Here is a 20,321-nt window from a genome sequence, read left to right as displayed (position 1 = left end):
AGCGCAAGTTTCCAGTTATATCCACTAATTGAAGCTATTAACTTGGTGTCTATGCACGGCTGGCTCGATCTCCAGCCCATCACCGTAAGCGTCCTGTGCATGTGCGTTCAGTCTTTCTAGAACTGTGCTTGTGCAGAACACTCATGATGATGGGCGCGTGTTCGAGCCGGGCGCATGAATGGGCCACGCATGCGCAGTTGCGCATGACATAGTCTAAATACACGCAGCTAACGGAGCCACCAGCGGGACCACATAAGGGACCCAGGGGACGCAGAGGGACCTCAAGGGCTACAAAGGGCTGGAGGAAGCCCCTGGTAATTTCAGATTTCAATGTCATGCCTCTGCTCAGGGTCCCTTTAAATAAATGAAGGCCAGATTTGCAGAATTACTCATGTTCCCCCTTTACCTCAGCAGAACCTCAGTGGATTGAGCCTGGTCTCTCACCTCTGCTGACTGATATGCCACTGTCAATACACCCCCAATAATGTTGGCACTAAGCTGACTTCATGGTGAATAATTTCCAGAGTTTCCAAGTTCCACAGTCGGCATTGCACAGCTTTCTGCTAGGCAGGGCTTTGAGAAGAGCTGTCAACCAGCCCAGGTTATTGGAAGCCCAGCTAGTATCAGTAACTGCTGTAGAAACAGAGCTTTAATGATCTGCCAGGGTGAATACAAGTGATTAACGGCAGGAGCTCAGAAGACCAGCAAACAGTAAGTAACAGCTTTTTCTATGCAGCAAATGGTATTTTACAGTGAACCCAAGGTGAGAATTATATGGAGGCTGCCATATTTATTTCCTTTTAAGCAATACCAGTTGCCTGGCTGTCCTACTGATCTTCTGCCTCTAATACTTTAAACCATACACCCTAGAACAAGCATGCAGCAGATCAGGTGTTTCTGATAATATTGTCAGATCTGACAAGATTAGGTGCGTGCTTGTTCCTGGTGGGATTCAGACACTACTGCAGGGCTGCCAGGCAACTGGTAATGTTTAAAAGGACATAAATATGGCAGCCGCCATATTACTCTCACCTCGAGTTCACTTTAAAGTGTAAATACATTTTGCAGAATGATCTCGGCCCAGCCAGTCAGTCTGCCCACAAGGCAGAAACATATTCTATTTACAAACTTTGTACTAGAAACCTATCCAGGGAGTTCTTATACAGTATTTAACATCTATTGACTGCATATTCTAGATTTACAACAACCATTCATTACGGAGGTATGTGCAAATGACTTTCTGCAACTGTAAAAATGTTATTTCATTAAATCCCAAGTTCAGATTTCTTTTATTTCTAACTTTATCATTCCCGTTTCCATAACCTATCCTTACTGTAAACCTACCAACCCCCCTATACTTACCATAGAGGGGTCACACAACCTCATCATCTGTCCAGACACTCAATGGATCTTAAAATTGTTAGTAATCAGCTGTTTTGACTGTTATGACCCATGCAATTATTGCAGAGATTTGCCACCCAATAGCAGAAACATGTTAAAGTGAATGTAAAGGCAAAAAAAAAGTTACCTTACATACTTGCGTATAAGCCTAATTTTTCAGCACAAAACAAGTGCCTCTCCCTGCTCTTACCAGCTGGCTCCCTGCTGTGTCCATGTTCCCATCCCCTGCAACATGGTGTGCAGAGTGTGCTGCTCAAGACTACCTGTGTCCCATGGAGCAGAACATGCAAGCAATGTGTCAGTGGTGCAATGATCGGGGATTCTTCCTGTGTGGCAATTGCTGTTTCTCATGTCTATGACGCCATCTAGTGGCGTCTTGAGACACAGCTGTATCATCCTTGGGGCACATCTGGCTATAGGGAGCCGTGATGACTTGTACTGGGGGCACATCTGGCTACTGTAGAGGGAGCAATACTGGGGAGAGGGCTTATATGTCAATCACTTTTTCCTGGTTTGAGGCTTATACACGGGTTGGCTTATATGCTTATATGTGAGTATATATGGTAGATACTGTCCTATGGATACGGAAGTTCTGAATCCTATATAGTGCCTTCCCAGTCCTCTCTTGTACCCCTTGTTCCAGCGCCGTCACCTCTGTTTAATTTGCCTTCTGAAGCACCTGTGTCCCCGAGATGGGTTACCCTGTACTGCGATTGGTCGAGTACACGCAATGGGGTGACAAAGCTGGAACAATGATAGCAAGAGAGGGCAGGGAAGGCTCTATAGGATCCAGAACTTTCTTTGTCCAGAGGTAAGTATCTGACTTTTTTGTTTTGCCTTTAAACTCACTTTCATAAATCCAGGTCAGCTAGCCTGATGACTTAAAGAGCACACATATATAAGTAGATAAATACTTGATCTACTTACATAACTGACAGTGAAGAGAGGCAGAGGCACAGTTGAAGCAAATAGAAATACCTTTTAATCCACGGTGGGCTGACACACGGGGTTACAGTGGGGGTGAGGGGATGCCTGACAGCTGTTTCACTAAAAAAGCTTCCTCAGAGGCAAAAATTGGGAACGGTGGGCGGAGCCTATGCGCCTGGACGCTGTGGCCGCTGGATGGGGGCATTGTCACTGCCAGGATGGCGGTAAGTGAAACTATTTATGGCCAGATACCACTTGGGTTTTGTTGTTCCCAATTTTTGCCTCTGAGGAAGCTTTTTTTAGCGAAACAGCTGTCAGAGGTTCCCAATGTTTGCCTCTGAGGAAGCTTTTTTAGCGAAACAGCTGTCAGGCATCCCCTCACCCCCACTGTAGCCCCGTGTGTCAGCCCACCGTGGATTAAAAGGTATTTCTATTTGCTTCAACTGTGCCTCTGCCTCTCTTCACTGTCAGTTGCAAAAGTGTATGCTCTGGAGAGCACGTTGAGCATGGAGTACATGATCCGGTGAACCCAGCGTCCATCCACCCACATCTAGTGCCAGTCTGCCTCCTTCTCACATAGGTTATCTACTTACATAACACATGTATTATACTGTCCACGTTTTGATTTCAGTGAATGTTATATAGTAAATTACGAGAATTCTGTTCCTGGTGGGGGCCATGTCTTTTGCCCAAAGTTAAGGCTGACTCATGATGTAATTTCTGCCCTTTACTTTTTTCTTGTCTCCTCCAATTGCTGAGTCGCCTCAGCCTTGCTTGTAAACAGTTGCTATCCGGATATCTCCCAGTAAACCTGTGCGGGCTGGGCGTGGGAGTCAAGCTTACCTATCTGACGTCTTCTTCGGTCAGTCCCTCGGCGCCTCCCACGATGCGGTCCACACGCATCACGTGACTACAAACATTTCCTCCTTCAACCCGGAAGGAGGAAGTGTTTGTAGTCATGTGACAGCCGCGTGGATCGCATCGTGGGAGGCGCCAAGGGACGGACCGAAGAAGACGTCAGATAGGTAAGCTGGACCCCCACGCCCAGCCCGCACAGGTTTACTGGGAGATATCCGGATAGCAACTATCCGGGTATCTCCCGAATCCGAATTTGAGCATCCCTGCCTGCCCTGTACCATGAATGAAACCATGATGTCCACTCGCACTGACATTTGTGAGTCCCTTTCTTGCTCTGAGGAAAATACTGACTTTCCACCCTGTACTCTGGATGAGTCAATGTTACCTTGCAATAAATCCCCTGCAGGGAGCCCAGAGGCTCGTCTGGGTATTGCAGCTAATTTCATCTGTTTCTCTGCCATTTCAGAATTGCAATCTGGTTTGACTGCAAAGAAGGATTCTGCCTGCAGTGAAACTAGACTCAGGGAGTCAATGTTGGTTTCACTGGATATTCCTGTGCATCCTGTTCATGAAGATGAAATGCAGTCCCAGCGTATGGTAAAACCATCCCTGGGACATCTGCCCTGTTCGCAGAATGTATTTGATGTTCGGCCCTGTAACATGGATAGTTCAGAATCCTTGATTGCTTTATCAGAAAACTTGGGAAATGATGCTCCTGAAGTTTTGTTTGATGTTCTGGAGGTCTTTGAGTTCCTCCCAAAGGGTGCAGAACTTTTAGGAGGTGCCTCCTGCCCCGCAGGGCCGTCTGAGGTGTTGCCCACTTCAGTGGGCATTGCTGCTATACTGACTACTTTTGCAGGTCTTGTGGAGCTTCAGTCATGCGTAGTCAATAATGAGTTCTGGTTGGATACAATTACAGTCACAGAGACTTCTAAGTCTGAGTCCATGTCTTCTTTTGAAAGACCAGTGCTTGTGACCACTACTCGTGATGATTCTCTGCCCGGTCCTGGTTTTGGTCTTGTCGTGACAGACTCTGAGGTAGAGTTGGGCCGAACGGTTCGCCGGCGAACCTGGTTCGCGCGAACCTAGGTGGTTCGCGTGCGGGTACCGCACGCGAACTTTATTGCGGAAAAGTTCGCCCCATTGCGGTTCGCCCCATAATGCACTGAGGGTCAACTTTGACCCTCTACATCACAGTCAGCAGGCCCAGTGTAGCCAATTAGGCTACACTAGCCCCTGGAGCCCCACCCCCCCTTATATAGGCAGGCAGCGGCGGCCGTGGCCACTCGTGTGCCTGCATTAGTTAGAGTAGGGCGAGCTACTGCAGTCTCTCATAGGGAAAGATTAGTTAGCCTTAGCTTGTCCCTGGCTGCATACCTGTTCATTGATCCTGCCACTGCATACCTGTTCATTGATCCTGCCACTGCATACCTGTTCATTGATCCTGCCACTGCATACCTGTTCAGTGATCCTGCCACTGCATACCTGTTCATTGATCCTGCCACTGCATACCTGTTCATTGATCCTGCCACTGCATACCTGTTCATTGATCCTGCCACTGCATACCTGTTCATTGATCCTGCCACTGCATACCTGTTCATTGATCCTGCCACTGCATACCTGTTCATTGATCCTGCCACTGCATACCTGTTCAGTGATCCTGCCACTGCATACCTGTTCATTGATCCTGCCACTGCATACCTGTTCATTGATCCTGCCACTGCATACCTGTTCATTGATCCTGCCACTGCATACCTGTTCAGTGATCCTGCCACTGCATACCTGTTCATTGATCCTGCCACTGCATACCTGTTCATTGATCCTGCCACTGCATACCTGTTCATTGATCCTGCCACTGCATACCTGTTCATTGATCCTGCCACTGCATACCTGTTCAGTGATCCTGCCACTGCATACCTGTTCATTGATCCTGCCACTGCATACCTGTTCTGTGAACCCACCACTGCATACCTGTTCTGTTCAGTGGACCCGCCACTGTATACCTGTTTAGTGAACCCGCCACTGCATACCTGTTCTGTTCAGTGGACCCGCCACTGTATACCTGTTCAGTGGACCCGCCACTGCATACCTGTTCTGTTCAGTGGACCCGCCACTGTATACCTGTTCAGTGGACCCGCCACTGCATACCTGTTCTGTTCAGTGAACCCGCCACTGCATACCTGTTCTGTTCAGTGGACCCGCCACTGTATACCTGTTCAGTGGACCCGCCACTGCATACCTGTTCTGTTCAGTGAACCCGCCACTGCATACCTGTTCTGTTCAGTGGAGTTTGGTGTGTCAGTGTGAAGCAGTACCTTAATTACACTCCCTGATTGATGTATACACATGCAAGATGTTTTAAAGCACTTTAGGCCTGTCATTTAGCATTCAATGTGATTTCTGCCCTTAAAACGCTGCTTTGCGTCAAATCCAGATTTTTCCCGGTGACTTTTGGCGTGTATCCCACTCCGCCATGCCCCCCTCCAGGTGTTAGACCCCTTGAAACATCTTTTCCATCACTTTTGTGGCCAGCATAATTTTTTTTTTTTTCAAAGTTCGCATCCCCATTGAAGTCTATTGCGGTTCGCGAACTTTAACGCGAACCGAACCTTCCGCGAAAGTTCGCGAACCCGGTTCGCGAACCTAAAATCGGAGGTTCGGCCCAACTCTACTCTGAGGTTGGCAGTTCCTCGACATGTCCTGAGGTTTCTCTTGTGCTAGTGTACCCCGATGCGCTCTGTGAGCCAGAATGCCCAAGTGTGTCTCGGTTACCAACATGCTCAGATGCTTCCTCGGTGGAGACATGTTCTGATTTTGACTGCCTGCCTGCATGCCCAGAAGTGGTCCCTGAAAGCCCTGCTCTTGATGGTTGTCCTGATAATCCTGAATCCGGAATTGTCATAGGTTCCATAGGGGCTCTTGATAGATCTCCATGTGAGCCTGGTGAACGTTCTGGCCTCTTGAGATCTCTGCAGAGCTTAAAAGTGTTCTGGGAGATTCTGGGAGAAATTGTTCTTGGTACCCTGGATGGGATCAACAGTGGCTTCTCTGTTGTAAGGGACACTTCAAATAGGTATTGTGGTAGGTTTGGTATTTTTGGACGATCCCTGGAAGGTGGTGGGTATTGCTCGGAGAGTGTCGATGGGTTCTTCTCTGGCATTCACAGTTCTGATGGGTGTTACGCTGAGGCTTGTAGTACTGATGGGCATGTTTTGCTGGCTTCTGCTTCCGATGAGTTCGGTTTCGGGAAGATTGACTCTGGAATTGAGCCTTGTCGGGCTGTCCCGACCTTCATGAGTGTTCAGTCAGAGTTTTTTTTGGGAAATATCAGTTTTGAGAGACGTCTGGAAGCCGTCCCTAGAGGAGGGGGTACTGTAATGATCTACTCTGCTGTCTGCACAGGCAGACAGCTTTTTGACCATTTTGTAGGTCTGAGTGCTGCAGGTCCCTGGAAAGGAGACCTGTCTTCACTCTGCAACTTGCTGAGCTGCTGCTCTGGTGAGGAATTTGCATCCACTTGGCATGCAAATTGCTTAGCTGCTTCCTTTGATGGCTTGCAGTATAAATACCATTTGCTCCCAGAATTCCCTGCTGGTCATAAAGGTTTGATCCTGCTAGGCTTACCTTGAGTCTCAGCCCTCTGCATATTGTTTGTTAAGATTATCTTAGAGCAATCCTTGGGAGTGCACTAGCATTCCTTCTAGCGTAGGTAGGTTGTTAATTATCTGTATTGCTTTGTACTGTCTATCTTTTGCGATTGTCTTGTCGCCAGCGGCGGTCAACAGGAATTAGTTCTGTCTGTTGGGATCGTATTAGCCCTAGCGGTAGAGGCGGTGGTTCCTTCTGTACTCTGTCTGGGAGTGTAGCCAGAGCAGCGGTTGCTACTGGTTGCTCCGTCTGTCTGTCTGTTTGGATCGCATTCGCCCTAGCAGTAGAGGCGGTGGTTCCTTCTGTACTCTGTCTGGGAGTGTAGCCAGAGCAGCGGTTGCTACTGGTTGCTCCATCTGTCTGTCCATTTGGATCGCATTCGCCCTAGCGGTAGAGGCGGTGGTTCCTTCTGTATTCTGCCTTAGAAGTGTAGCCAGAGCAGCGGTTGCTACTGGCTGCTCCATCTGTCTGTCTGTCTGGAACGAACGCTTGCTGTAGTCTCAGTGGGGTAACCGTTTAGCAAGCGTTCGCGTTTCTCTTTTGTTTTCATGTTTCTTTGGTTAGTCAGGGTTGGTACGCTTTGTCGCTATTGCGCTTCTCGTGTGGTGACCGTGCCGCGCACGCGCTTTGTCGCTATTGCGCTTAACGTGTGGTGACCGCGTGTAGTTAGTCCTGTCTACTCCTGTGTGTTGGATTACAGTTTGTTATCAGTTCTGTGTTTATTCTGTTCCTTTGCTCTGTCTTGCTCAGTCTTGTGTCGCTAAAAGCAATCGCCATTTTTGCGATTGCGTTCCCACTTGGTCTTCGCTGTTGTGTGTTCACCGTCGCTGGGTGGCGACTAGATTGGTGGACACACATACATCCTGTCCCTGTGCTCACTCTCTCTCTCCAAGGGCTATCTTGCCCTGTATTGCTTCACCTCGTACAATTCCTGTCTGGCATCTGTGGCAGTGCAGAGGGTTTATCCCTCTGCACTCCACAGCTCCATCTGCCGGTGGGAATTTCCCCCTACAGGTGCATTGCACCATAGCTGGGTTCTGGTATGTCATACGCTTGTGGAGGATTTCCGCAGTGTCAGCGTGCATCTTGTGCGCTGACCACGGAAATAATTCCCCAAGATTTGCCATATAGTGTGGCGTACTTCACTACAACCTACTTTGAACCTATCTGTTCGAGAGGGTGCTGTCCTCTCATTCACGTTACCGTTTTCTCCCTATGGGTAGAAACACACTAGGCTGTGCGAGAAAGTAGCATTTTACTGCATATGTACTTGTGCGTTTTTAGCGCATGTTCCGTGCATTTCCTGTGCTTTTGCATTTATTGTTTTTTCCCCTGCATTTTAATGCATTTGCGGTTCGCATAAATAAATCGCATATGCGTTTTGTATGCATTTTGCATGCTTTTTTATGTGTTTTATGCAAATCACTAGGAAGTGAACAGGAAGCGGAAATACATCATCAAACTTTTTTTTTTTTTTTTTAAATGCATACAAAACGCTTAAAAATGCACCAAAATGCATAACCCCTGCGTCACCATTGACTTTCAATATGTGCGTTTTAAATGCGTTATGGAAAAAAAATATGCAGCAAGACCAGCATTTTTAAAACCGCGTATTGCAAAACACGTGCATTTTTTCATTCAGCCCATTGACTTGCATTATGTGCATTTTCACTGTGGTTTCCGCAACACTAGTGTTTCTACCCTAAGAGGTTTCCTGCTGGATCCCTTAAAGTAGATTAGTGCCCAATAACCATCCTGCTGCATTATTTGTGCAGTTGCGGTACTACACAAAGTATAGCAGTGCAGGAAAATTGTGACGCAATTGTGCGCTATGCAGCTTTACCAGTGATCTAGAAGTTCACAATATTTTCCTGCTAAATTTTGTTTCTCCCATCAGAAGTTGCAAATGCACCTCAGAGGCGCTAAACCTAATACTATAGAAATCCTGTTGTCCCCTTTCTGTTTTCCTGATGAAGCAGGCTTGACCTGCGAAACGTGTTGCACTTTTATTTGGGGTACCATATAATAAATGTATTGATTTATATGAAGATAGGATCTCGTGTCTGCTTTTGGGAGGCAAGCCCACCACTTCCTCCAAGCATTTTAAAGGTTTTTATCGACTTTTATCCTGCTGACGCCTCTGTTCCGCATACAAACATACTGTGTCCACTCCTGGTGGAGGGGAGTGCTATCCCTATCTTCTTGTTTCTTTACTACAGAGAGTGACTTCTTAATCCTGAGTGAGGACAGGTCTAATCTCCTCACCTGCCTATATAGTGGTTGCCTCAATGGTAACCCATGTTTGTGAGTATAAATTCTCTCGCTAAACCACTTACCAATTGTTCATAACATACTACACCATATTGGGCTCTCGGTTTTTTCCTATTTTATCATGATGGATAGTCACAATCGTAATTTGCTACTAACGACTTTTGTAAAATGTAGCATTATTTTCATAATTACGATTAAAATTGAAAAATAATTATCGTGAAAAATTACGCTAAATTTTGCATGATTACGGCTATACACAAATTTTCGTAATTACCAATTTTGTTTGGAAGTAGGATCATTTTTGTAATATGATTATTTTCCTCACAAATTGTCATGTAAAACACAGAAATTACAATTTCGTGTTACGATCTTACGCAAAATGACGACACGAAATTATGAATGACGACAAAATTAATAGAAATGTTTCTGAATATTATGAATTACGATTTTGTGTCAAAAGTGCACATTTTGTGTTGCAATTACACAGCTGAGAAAATGTGGTCACATCTCTAGTAATGGAAATAAAAAGAAACATGATCTCAATACTTAGGGGGAAAGGGGCTATAAAGCTGCCGCGTAATCACAGGAGCGCACGTTATGCTGCCTGTCAAGCAGCCTATTGGGCCATTCAGAGGGTGGGGATCACAGAAGCGCACGGAAGGGGTTGTTCCGGGTGTACAGAACACCCCCCTGCACCAAGACCGGAAGTCTCCCTCTAAATCTGAGCAGCGGCAGCCACAGATGCACAGCTGCCGCCTGCTCATATCTGTGTGCAGCGAGAAGGACTCTGACTAGAGCGAGGGGCCCAGGGATGCGGGAGCCGGCTTTATTCCTCGCTCCCTCCCTCCCTCTGAATTCCCCTCACCTGCGGTGATTGTGTGCCCGGCTCCCCCATGAGTGTGTGCGCAGCGGAGCGGTAGGTCCTCTTACCGCAGATCAGGCGCACCGGCAACTAGTCTCTATGCTTCCTGTGACGTCATGGTAAACAGGAAGCAGGAGACTCCAGTTGCCGATGCGCCTGATCTGCGGTAAGAGGACCTACCGCTCCGCTGCGCACACACTCATGGGGGAGCCGGGCACACAATCACCGCAGGTGAGGGGAATTCAGAGGGAGGGAGGGAGCGAGGAATAAAGCCGGCTCCCGCATCCCTTATTGGCGCCGCCACAATCTTTTTCTCTCTTCTCTTCCCAGGGCAATTTTCTCCCCACACAGGGGCACCTTCCTCCACCTATCTAGTCTATACTGGGGGCATATACCTATCTAACCTATACTGGGGGGCATATACCTATCTAATCTATACTGGGGGGCATATACCTATCTAATCTATACTGGGGGGCATTTACCTGTCTAATCTATACTGGGGGGCATATACCTGTCTAATCTATACTGGGGGGCATATATCTGTCTAATCTATACTGGGGGGCATATACCTGTCTAACCTATACTGGGGGGCATATACCTATCTAACCTATACTGGGGGGCATATACCTATCTAACCTATACTGGGGGCATATACCTATCTAACCTATACTGGGGGGCATATACCTGTCTAATCAATACTGGGGGGCATATACCTATCTAACCTATACTGGGGGGCATATACCTATCTAACCTATACTGGGGGGCATATACCTATCTAACCTATACTGGGGGGCATATACCTATCTAACCTATACTGGGGGGCATATACCTATCTAATCTATACTGGGGGGCATATACCTGTCTAATCTATACTGGGGGCATATACCTATCTAACCTATACTGGGGGGCATATACCTATCTAACCTATACTGGGGGGCATATACCTATCTAACCTATACTGGGGGGCATATACCTATCTAACCTATACTGGGGGGCATATACCTATCTAACCTATACTGGGGGGCATATACCTATCTAACCTATACTGGGGGGCATATACCTATCTAATCTATACTGGGGGGCATATACCTGTCTAATCTATACTGGGGGGCATATACCTATCTAACCTATACTGGGGGGCATATACCTATCTAACCTATACTGGGGGGCATATACCTATCTAACCTATACTGGGGGGCATATACCTATCTAACCTATACTGGGGGGCATATACCTATCTAACCTATACTGTGGGCATATACCTATCTAACCTATACTGGGGGGCATATACCTATCTAACCTATACTGGGGGGCATATACCTATCTAACCTATACTGGGGGCAACTATATGGGCTACCTATACTGGGGGGGGGACCTATAGCTGGCTACCTATACTGCGGGCACCTATACCTGTCTAAACGTTGGGGGCGCATTTTACGCCCTCACCCTGGGTGCAATTTAGCCTAGAAACTGCTAGTATTTGGCTCCACCCACACCATGTTTTGGCCACGCCCACACACCGCTTTCAGGAACCCCCCCCTTGGAAATCCTGGATTTGCCCCTGGATCACATCTTTTACAGTGATTGGACCTGAAGGGGCTCAGGGCAGGAGGAGAGAAGCGCTCCTTATTTGCAGGGAGGCGGTGTAACTTACTACCGCTCGCTATAATGCCCTACCCGCAGCATAGTGTGCACTACTGTGATTACACGTGCTATGTGGCCAGTAGCGCGCATAGTGTGCAGCCCATTAGATTTAAGGCACGCTGTGGAAATAGTGCGAGCAACAGGAGGTTACTCGTGCTATTTTCTTTAGTGAATCAATCCCCTAGAATACTAGGAGCAGATTGTGTAGATAAACCATCATACTACATGGAGGTGGTAAAATTGATTGAAAAATCATAAGGCTGGGTGCACACATAACATACATGAAGGGCTGCATTTTATGGCATGTTTTCTTCTTATGTTGTGTGCATTTTTTGTGCATTTTTAAAGTTTTTTTAACTGCGTTTTTGGTGCATTTGCAGGGTTTTTTTTTTTACCACAGATGTGTTTTTAAAGTGTTTTGCGTGCGTTTTAATGCATTTGCTGTTCGCATATTTGTATGCGTTCTTATATTTCCATTTATGCAAATTAGTAGGACGACAACAGGAAGTGGAAAAACATCACAAAACAATTTTTTTTTTGGGGGGGGACGCATAGAAAAACGCATAGAAAACGCATGAAAAATGCATACCATTGAGTTCCCATTGACTTTTACTATGTGCGTTTTTGATGAATTTTTGCACATTATGCAACAAACCCAGCGTTTTTTAAAACGCACGCATAGAAAATGCATATGCATTTTATTTTTCCCTGCGGCCCATAGATTTCCATTAGAAGCAAAAAAATCAGCGTTTTACACAACGCTAGCATTTCTGCTATGTGTGCACCTAGCCTAATAGAAAGTGTGTACTAGGCTTTAGCCCTGTCTCTTTAATGAGGTGCATGTGCCTGACAGGTGAAGAAGGAAGACAGCTACAATTACCTGGGCAGGGCAGCAGCACCTGGAGGAGGATTGCCTGGCTCTCTGCACACATAGCTGGCACACTTCCCCGGGATACCAGCACCAGGCACAGAGGCACTGTGAGTAAAGCTCAATGCAGCCGCACTGTGTGGACAGGAGTGAAGCACTGACATCTGATGCATTGAAGGAGTGAGCAGTGTCAGTGCTTTTCCATGGGGCAGTTTCTCGAGTGGGATCTGGAACTTAATCCTGCAGTTATTCGAGCTGCTAAACCAGCGTCTGCATTCTTATTCTGTGGGCCTGGCAGCTGCTTGTCCGGGCCTGCAAATGTTATATTTCATTTACTTGTTAATTTGCCTGGTGGATCTGCAGTGAGTGCAGTCTAAAGCCTGAAAATAAATTATTTTAACTTATTTAAAGGTGGCCAATGGCCATACACTGGTCGATCGACCAACAGATAGATCCCTCTCTGATCGAATCTGATCAGAGAGGGATCGTATGGCTGCATGAAACCGTTCACAATCTGTGAAGCTGCGGCGCCAAACCCCCCCCCCCCCCCGCGTATATTACCTGATCCGGCCGGCGCGAGTCCCCGCTGTCCCTTCTTCGCTGGGTTACGGACCAGCTAGCTTCACTTCTTCCTGTCCGGGGAAGTTTAAACAGTAGGAGGCGCTCTACTGTTTAAACTTCCTGTCGGGACAGGAAGTAAGTGAAGCCAGCCAGCCAGTCCAGAACCCAACGGAGACAGCGGGGACTCGCGCCGGCTGGATCAGGTAATGTATTGCCGATAGCGTCAGTCGTCAAGCATTCGAACGCCGCTATCGACACACTCCCGACCCGCACGGACGGTCCGCCGGGAACGATTGATTTCCGACGAAAATGGATCGTTCTGTCAGTGTTTGTGTAGCAATTTCACATCAGATTCGATCACAGTGATCGAATCTTCTGTATATCGGCGGGAAAATCGTTAGGTGTATGGGTCCCTTAAGGCTTCTTGCAGCCCCCTGCAGTCATCCTGTGCCCGCATCATCCTTCCAGGACCCTCCAGCCACCAACAGTGACTCCTTCAAAGCCAGCCGGCCGTGCACCTCCTTGTCACACTTCCATGCACAGCAGCATTCTGCACATGTGCATTAGGGGGGAAATCACTACTGCGCATAACGCTGCCGGCTATGTGAGACATAGTGGCCTACAATTAGCCACAACCCGCCAGCTTTGAGGGATGATGAGCGGCGCATGCTTGGTGTCATGCAGCAGGTGGGAACAACTGGATCGGCGGTGGGATTTTAAATACTACGAGCATATTGTGTAGGTAAGTGCTCTCATGCTACATGGAGGTGGTAAAATTGGTGATTACTGTAAAACTGATGGTGTGTACCAGCCTATAGAGTATCAGAGACGAAGGTTCAGCAGCACAGCCAGGCAATATGCATTCACAGATGCGCTATAACACGTCCCGGCACTTTCCCAGTTGCTCCTTTTGGTACATTGCCTGAGGAAGTGGGCGATTGTCCCGTGAAACACATTTCAGATTCTATCGGCGTAAGAAATAAACAATGTCTATCTTTTATGATATGATACTGTTGTGTCATCTGTGGGGAGGGAAGTCCACCAGTAAAATCCTCCCACCCATTTTAAGCTGTTTTTAATATATTTTATCCTTGATTGGCGCCTCTGTATATACAACACAATAATAATTATAATGAATAAAACAAGGAAACAAGGAAAAATAATAATAAAAACAAGGAATCCATATCACTCCCAATTTCTAGTGTGCTTTAACGTTAAAGAGTACCAGAGACGAAGCACCTTCATGTATTTTATTACATTTATCAGTGGGAACATGACAGTAAACACCTACCCTGCTTTTAGTTTTATTCTTCTCAGTCTAATCTATCTGTTATCAACTGTGATAAGAATCCACCGCCTGATTCAGTCGAGGTTTGACCTGGAATCATTATAGCTGAGTCACTCTTCTGTGGAGTCTTTTCAAGCCCAAGCCTGCCACCTCCTGGATCAGATATCCTTACTCAGAGCTCTTGACATGGGAGGGGCTGCTGCTGTCGAGAAAGAAGTTCTGAAACAGTGTATCTGTGTGCAGTGTGCAGCCAGTCATTATCTACTGTATGCAGTTTCATTTCTATGAGAGACACTTCCTACAGGCAGCCACACAGCATACCAGAATAATAGTTGAAAGCAGACAGATTAAAGGCTGCAGCAGCCCTGCTTGTCTATAGTCTCAGAGGCTAGACAGCACATCCAGAACAACTCATAACCCGGAAGCAGAACAGGTATGAGCCGGCGGCCATATTGGATAGTTACTGGAGCAATAATGGATAAAAAACACTCAAAAAGGCACACCAGAGTGGCGAAATTATCAGGTAGAGCAGTTATTCTTTACAAGCTATCAACTGATATGTTTATTTTGTGTGAATCGTTCATCTCTGGTTCCCTTTAAATTTGCAAGTCATTTTTTTTGCACAAAACTGTGACTCTTTCTTTGTCTCCATTAAACTCAATTCACAAATGGAAAACAAAAAACAAAAAAAAAGCCACTGCTATGATTTTAAAAATGCAGAGACGTCGCACGAAAGTTCACAAAAAAATTGGCACTAGTCTGCTTTAGGGGACCCAGCAGATTCTGCAAATGTGATTGGGCGAACCGCACCCTCTCTGACTTTTAGGTTTTTCTGGTTGTAGTAAACTGCGCCCATACTATACGACCAATCACAACGCTTTGTGCTGTACGAGGGTGCTGTGATTGGAGAACTGTTTCCTATGAGGTTTCCTGCTGGGTCCCCTAAAGTAGACTAGCCCCTAAAAAATTTGATTTGCACTGAAGTACATTAGATGTGATTTTTGCCAATCAAAAATTGCACATGAATTTGCGCACGAGTCCTAAGGGCTGGAACCCACGATTGTGAACGTGTTATTCTCCGATTTGGAAGCGCTGTACAGTAAACTAATTTTTTAAAAATAAACTTTATTATACTTACCGGGTGTCCCAATGTCCAGCTTCCATCAGTAGCCCCACCCCCTAATGGAAGAGGTCATAGGTGCTTCTCTAGGACCAATCAGAGAAGCACCTGTGACCTCTTCTTCTAGGGGGCAGGGCTATGGACAGAAGCCAGACATCAGGGCACCCGGTAAGTATAACTTTATATAAATCTCAAATCGCTCAGCCCCCCACCCCCCCAAATCCCCGCTCCCCAGAAAAAGCGTAGCCCTCAAAATTTTGAATGTTCTGCAATTGCAAGTAAACCTAATTGCAATTGCACTAGTGAGTTCAGCCCCATTTAAATACGTTGGCAAAGTATTTTTGGAAATCGCCGTCTGCCCCAAAAAATTGCTGCCAAAAACGTTATAGTGGATCCCAACCTGGCCCGCTTTAGCTGCTCTACATTAGTGGATCCCTATGAGTGTGGTCCCGTTAGAATCAGTGGCTACAGCAGCCAAATTGTGATTGTGGTGCTTTGCCTTTTATCCGACACATACAGACAGCAGGACAGGAATTAACCAGTCTAGAACATAGATCCCATGCAGTGCCACCTACAGGCCAGAAGCATGAACACCACAACATGATGGACCAATATAGCATGGGTGGGTATCTGCAAACTGATGCCTCATAATACCAGACTATACATAATTTTCAAATTACCTTCTGCTCTCTGATTATCAAGAGAAGAGGTCAGGCTTGCCCTGAGGTCTGTTGCCAGCTAGGCAGCTACACCACTGTTAAAACATCATCATTAATCTTGGCACCAAATAAATGTGTTGTGGTGAATGATTTCTAGAACTCTGTGTTCCATAGCCAGTGTTGCACCATTTTTTATTGCCAGGAGGCGGGACTTTGGGAAGTGCAGTCGTCCTGCTTAGTGTTTTGGAAGCTCAGCTTTATCAGTTACCTGTGCAGGAGTAAAAACAAGCTATTCTTTCCAGGCATGCAGAAGGGGAAAGACCAGATCAGGGTACAGTGTACAATCACCCAGACCAGAGAACATTAAGTAGAATGCATTGTTATTTTACATAGAAGCAGCATGGTGGCGTAGTGGTTAGCGCTCTTGCCTTGCATCACTGATTCCCTGGTTTGAGTCCCAGCCAGGTCAACATCTGCGAGGAGTTTGTATGTTCTCCATGTGTCTGTGTGGGTTTCCTCTGGGTACTCTGGTTTCCTCCCACATCTCAAAAACATGCATATAAGTTAATTGGCTTCCCACCTAAATTGGCCCTAGACTACAATATAGACATAGGAGTATGGTAGGGGCTAGATTGTGAGCTCCTTTGAGGGTAGTTTGTGGCAAGACTATATATACTCTGTACAGTGCTGCAGAAGATGGAAGCACTCTATAAATACTAAATAATAATAAAACAAGAAAGTACAAGTTCAAAGTGTAAATGAGCACTCCAAATTAACCACTCTGCATCCAGACCTTGTTTCTTATTGACCAGAGCAGTTTTGACATTTTAGCTAAGTCCCTATTTAAAGGTTACCTTAAGTCTGATAAAAAAAATGACATTTACTCACCTGGGGCTTCCCTCAGCCCCCTGCAGCCGATCGATGCCCTCGCCGTGTCTCAGAGATCCTCCCTTCCTCGCCGGCGACCACTTCCGGTTTGGCCGTCACCGGCCGACAGGCATGGTATAGCGAGTGATTCTTCGCGTTCCCAGCCGTAACATCTCTCCCTATGCTGCTATTGCGGCCTCCTGGCCTGGCCATTGTGGCTGGGAACGCGAAGAATCACTCGCGTTCCCATGCCTGTCGGGTCCTGACAGCCAAACCGGAAGTGGTCGCCGGCTAGGACAAGAGGATCTCCGAGACACGGCGAGGGCACCGATCAGCTGCAGGGGGCTGAGGGAAGCCCCAGGTGAGTAAATGTCATTTTTTTTATCAGATTTAAGGTTACCTTTAATCAGCAGTGAAGTTATCCCTACTTATGATACCTAAACAAAATATATATTGTTATTTTCAAGACCAAATAGGCTTTCATTGTATGGTATCTTTTCCCCTCTGACAATTTTCTTTTCTATGCATTTTAATAGGAAAATGAGGAAAAAAAATAGAAAAAAACCAATGTTTCTCAGTTTTACCAATTCCAGTTTAAAAATAAAAACTGATATTGTAGATAAAAAACACAAATTTTGTTTGGCTATTCGTACTGTTCATCACAAAACTTAAATTACATTCCTGTCACCATTTATAGTGACGATATTTGATTCTGAAATAATGCTACAGTGAGTATTTTTCACTACGAACTGAGAAAATAAAAGTATTTTTAATGGTAAAAATCAATCTTATGGGCTCAGGGAACATGTATTCGCTTTCAACAATATGTTCTGCAGCAGATAGTGCCAGAGGTGTGCACAGGAGCAAGCCCAATCGTGCACAGCTCTGCTTCAGCTATACGACTTATATCTGCGTCCACGTAGCTTAGATGAAGTCAAAGAGGACTTTGATAATATACTGTAGTGGTGGAAAAAGTGGTTAATCTGCACTCAACCAGTCAGTTCTTCCTGCAAAAACCACTGGTAAATGGTTTACTGACAATGGTATTACTGTGCTCAATTGGCCTGCCAACTCTCCTGACCCGAACCCCATAGAGAATCTGTGGGATATTGTGAAGAGAAAGATATTGAGAAAGTTGAGAGACGTAAGACCCAACACTCTGGATGAGCTTAAGGCCACTACCGAAGCATCCTGGGCCTCCATAACACCTGAGCAATGCCACAGGCTGATTGCCTCCATGCCACGCCACATTGAAGCAGTCTGCAAAAGGATTCCCGACCAAGTATTGAGTGCATAACTGAACATAATTATTTGAAGGTTGACTTTTTTTGTTTTAAAAACACTTTTCTTTTATTGGTCGGATGAAATATGCTAATTTTTTGAGATAGGAAATTTGGGTTTTGATGAGCTGTATGCCAAAATCATCAATATTAAAACAATAAAAGGCTTGGACTACTTCAGTTGTGTGTATTTGAATCTAAAATATATGAAAGTCCAATGTTTATCAGTACATTACAGAAAATAATGAACTTTATCACAATATGCAATTTTTTTTAGAAGATCCTGTATATATATATATATATATATATATATATATATATATATATATATATATATATATATATATATATATATATTATTTTTTTTTTTTATTATCTTTTTATTGTTTTTTTTTTCTCTTCTTTTTTGTTTTTGTCATAAGCAAAGCACACAGAGAGTATAAAGCAAGGGGTCAGAAAGTGTACAAATATCACCAAATATCAAACAATAATGCACAACATAGTACTAGCATAATAGAGTCAGACATGTACAGCTATCTTGATAAATGTTTAAGTGCCTTTTTCATCCAAAAAAGGAACACATAATGGAGTTATCAGATAACACATAACAGATATCACTGGTCATAAAAGAACCAGAAACTGTATATTAACCCACCCTCAGTACTTAAAATAAGGCAAACATGTGCGAGGTCTGAGTTCTAGATAACAAAAAAGTTTGATCTAATTGATTGGCATGGAGACTAAAATCTAATCTATACAATCTAAGACCACTGACTGTAGCACAAATTTATAGGTAAGAGTGGAGGGCGGTCGGAGTGATAAAAAGTGCAATAACTTCACCCGCTGCTGATCTCTGTATTGGGGTTCCCACTCCCACCAATACTGTTATAGTGCAATGCTGTTTTTGTCAGTTGTTTGTCAAGTAAAATGATCTAATTTTACTCAGCATGCTCCCAGCGCTACCTTCTTTAACTGTAGGACAAATTGTTGAAAACTAATTTTGGCCATGTGAGATAGCTGCCAGAGGACACAATGGCCCTTATTTCATTCCCCTTTCCTATCCAAGGAAATAATTCATCTTCTTCCGTTTAAATTAACTTTTCAGCTCTCTGAAATTGAAAGAGTACCAAAAAGTAGGTGAAAAGTACTGTCAAAATTATATTACATATAGCCCTGCTTTCTGGTGGTTTAAAAGGCATTTTATTAATCAGGTGCGAAAAATCACCCAGGGGAAAGAGTGAATTGAATCATGGCCAATGTGTCCCAGCTTGCCACAGAGCAGTCAGAATACTAAGTCTACTACCGAGGTGTGTACAATGGGGCCAAAAGCAGAGTCAGACTGGGACACTGGGGGGCCACCAAAGAAATTTAAACCTGGGGCCCACACATCCCATGATTGCGACGAAAAAAGGGCTTGACCATGCACCGGAAGGTGGGCGTGGTCATGATGTATTATGGACAGGGCCAAATGTACATGATCTTAGCAGCATTGTAATTCAGAGACACTGCTGCCCAGCAAAACTTTGCATAGAGTCCCCTCCTTCAATATAAAGTAATGTCCTACTTTGCAGAGGTTGCGACTGCATCGGGGCCCTTGGGCCAAAGGGGCCCCGAAGGGCCCTCCCTCAACTACAATATTAGCTTTCTATTGGTCCTGTGCTCATAATAATCACTTCTATAGATACTTTGAACAGTGGTAATCATTAGCAAGCTACAGTGGCGGACACAGGCAGCAGTGGGCCCCTGTGCAAAATATCAATTGTGGACCCCCTGACCTGGACGGCAAAGAATGGGTGCGGCTGTAAATGGGCGTGGATAGAACCTGCGGCGCGTAGCGCCGCGGCAAAAAATGGGCGTGGCAATGACCGGATAAGGGCGGAGCTAACTGTAATTTAAAGTGATCCCGGGGTGAGAGTAATATGGAGGCTGCCATATTTATTTCCTTTTAAACAATACTAGTTGCCTGGCGGCCCTGCTGATCTATTTGGCTGCAGTAATAAACTGAATTACACCAGCAACAAGCATGCAGCTTAATCTTCTCAGTTCTGACAATATTGTCAGAAACCC

At 45.5% G+C, this 20,321-nt stretch overlaps 1 protein-coding gene across 2 annotated transcripts in view; it reads left to right on the top strand.

Moving 5' to 3' along the window:
- The first annotated feature begins 563 nt into the window (after window positions 1-563).
- Window positions 564-20,321, top strand: part of LOC137571188 (cytochrome P450 2B11-like) — a 203,568-nt gene continuing 183,810 nt past the window's right edge. The window contains exon 1 of one of the 2 annotated variants that reach the window (XM_068280008.1): window positions 564-711. The gene's annotated coding sequence lies outside the window, so the exon portion shown is untranslated. The remainder of the gene's footprint in view (window positions 712-20,321) is intronic. The other variant, XM_068280007.1, reaches the window with a different exon arrangement.

This window comes from Hyperolius riggenbachi, chromosome 4 (assembly GCF_040937935.1).
Source record: "Hyperolius riggenbachi isolate aHypRig1 chromosome 4, aHypRig1.pri, whole genome shotgun sequence".
In the NCBI taxonomy this organism is placed as follows: Eukaryota; Metazoa; Chordata; class Amphibia; order Anura; family Hyperoliidae; genus Hyperolius; species Hyperolius riggenbachi.
Note: the sequence above shows the minus strand (reverse complement) of the source record. Positions and strands in the feature narration are given on the sequence as shown.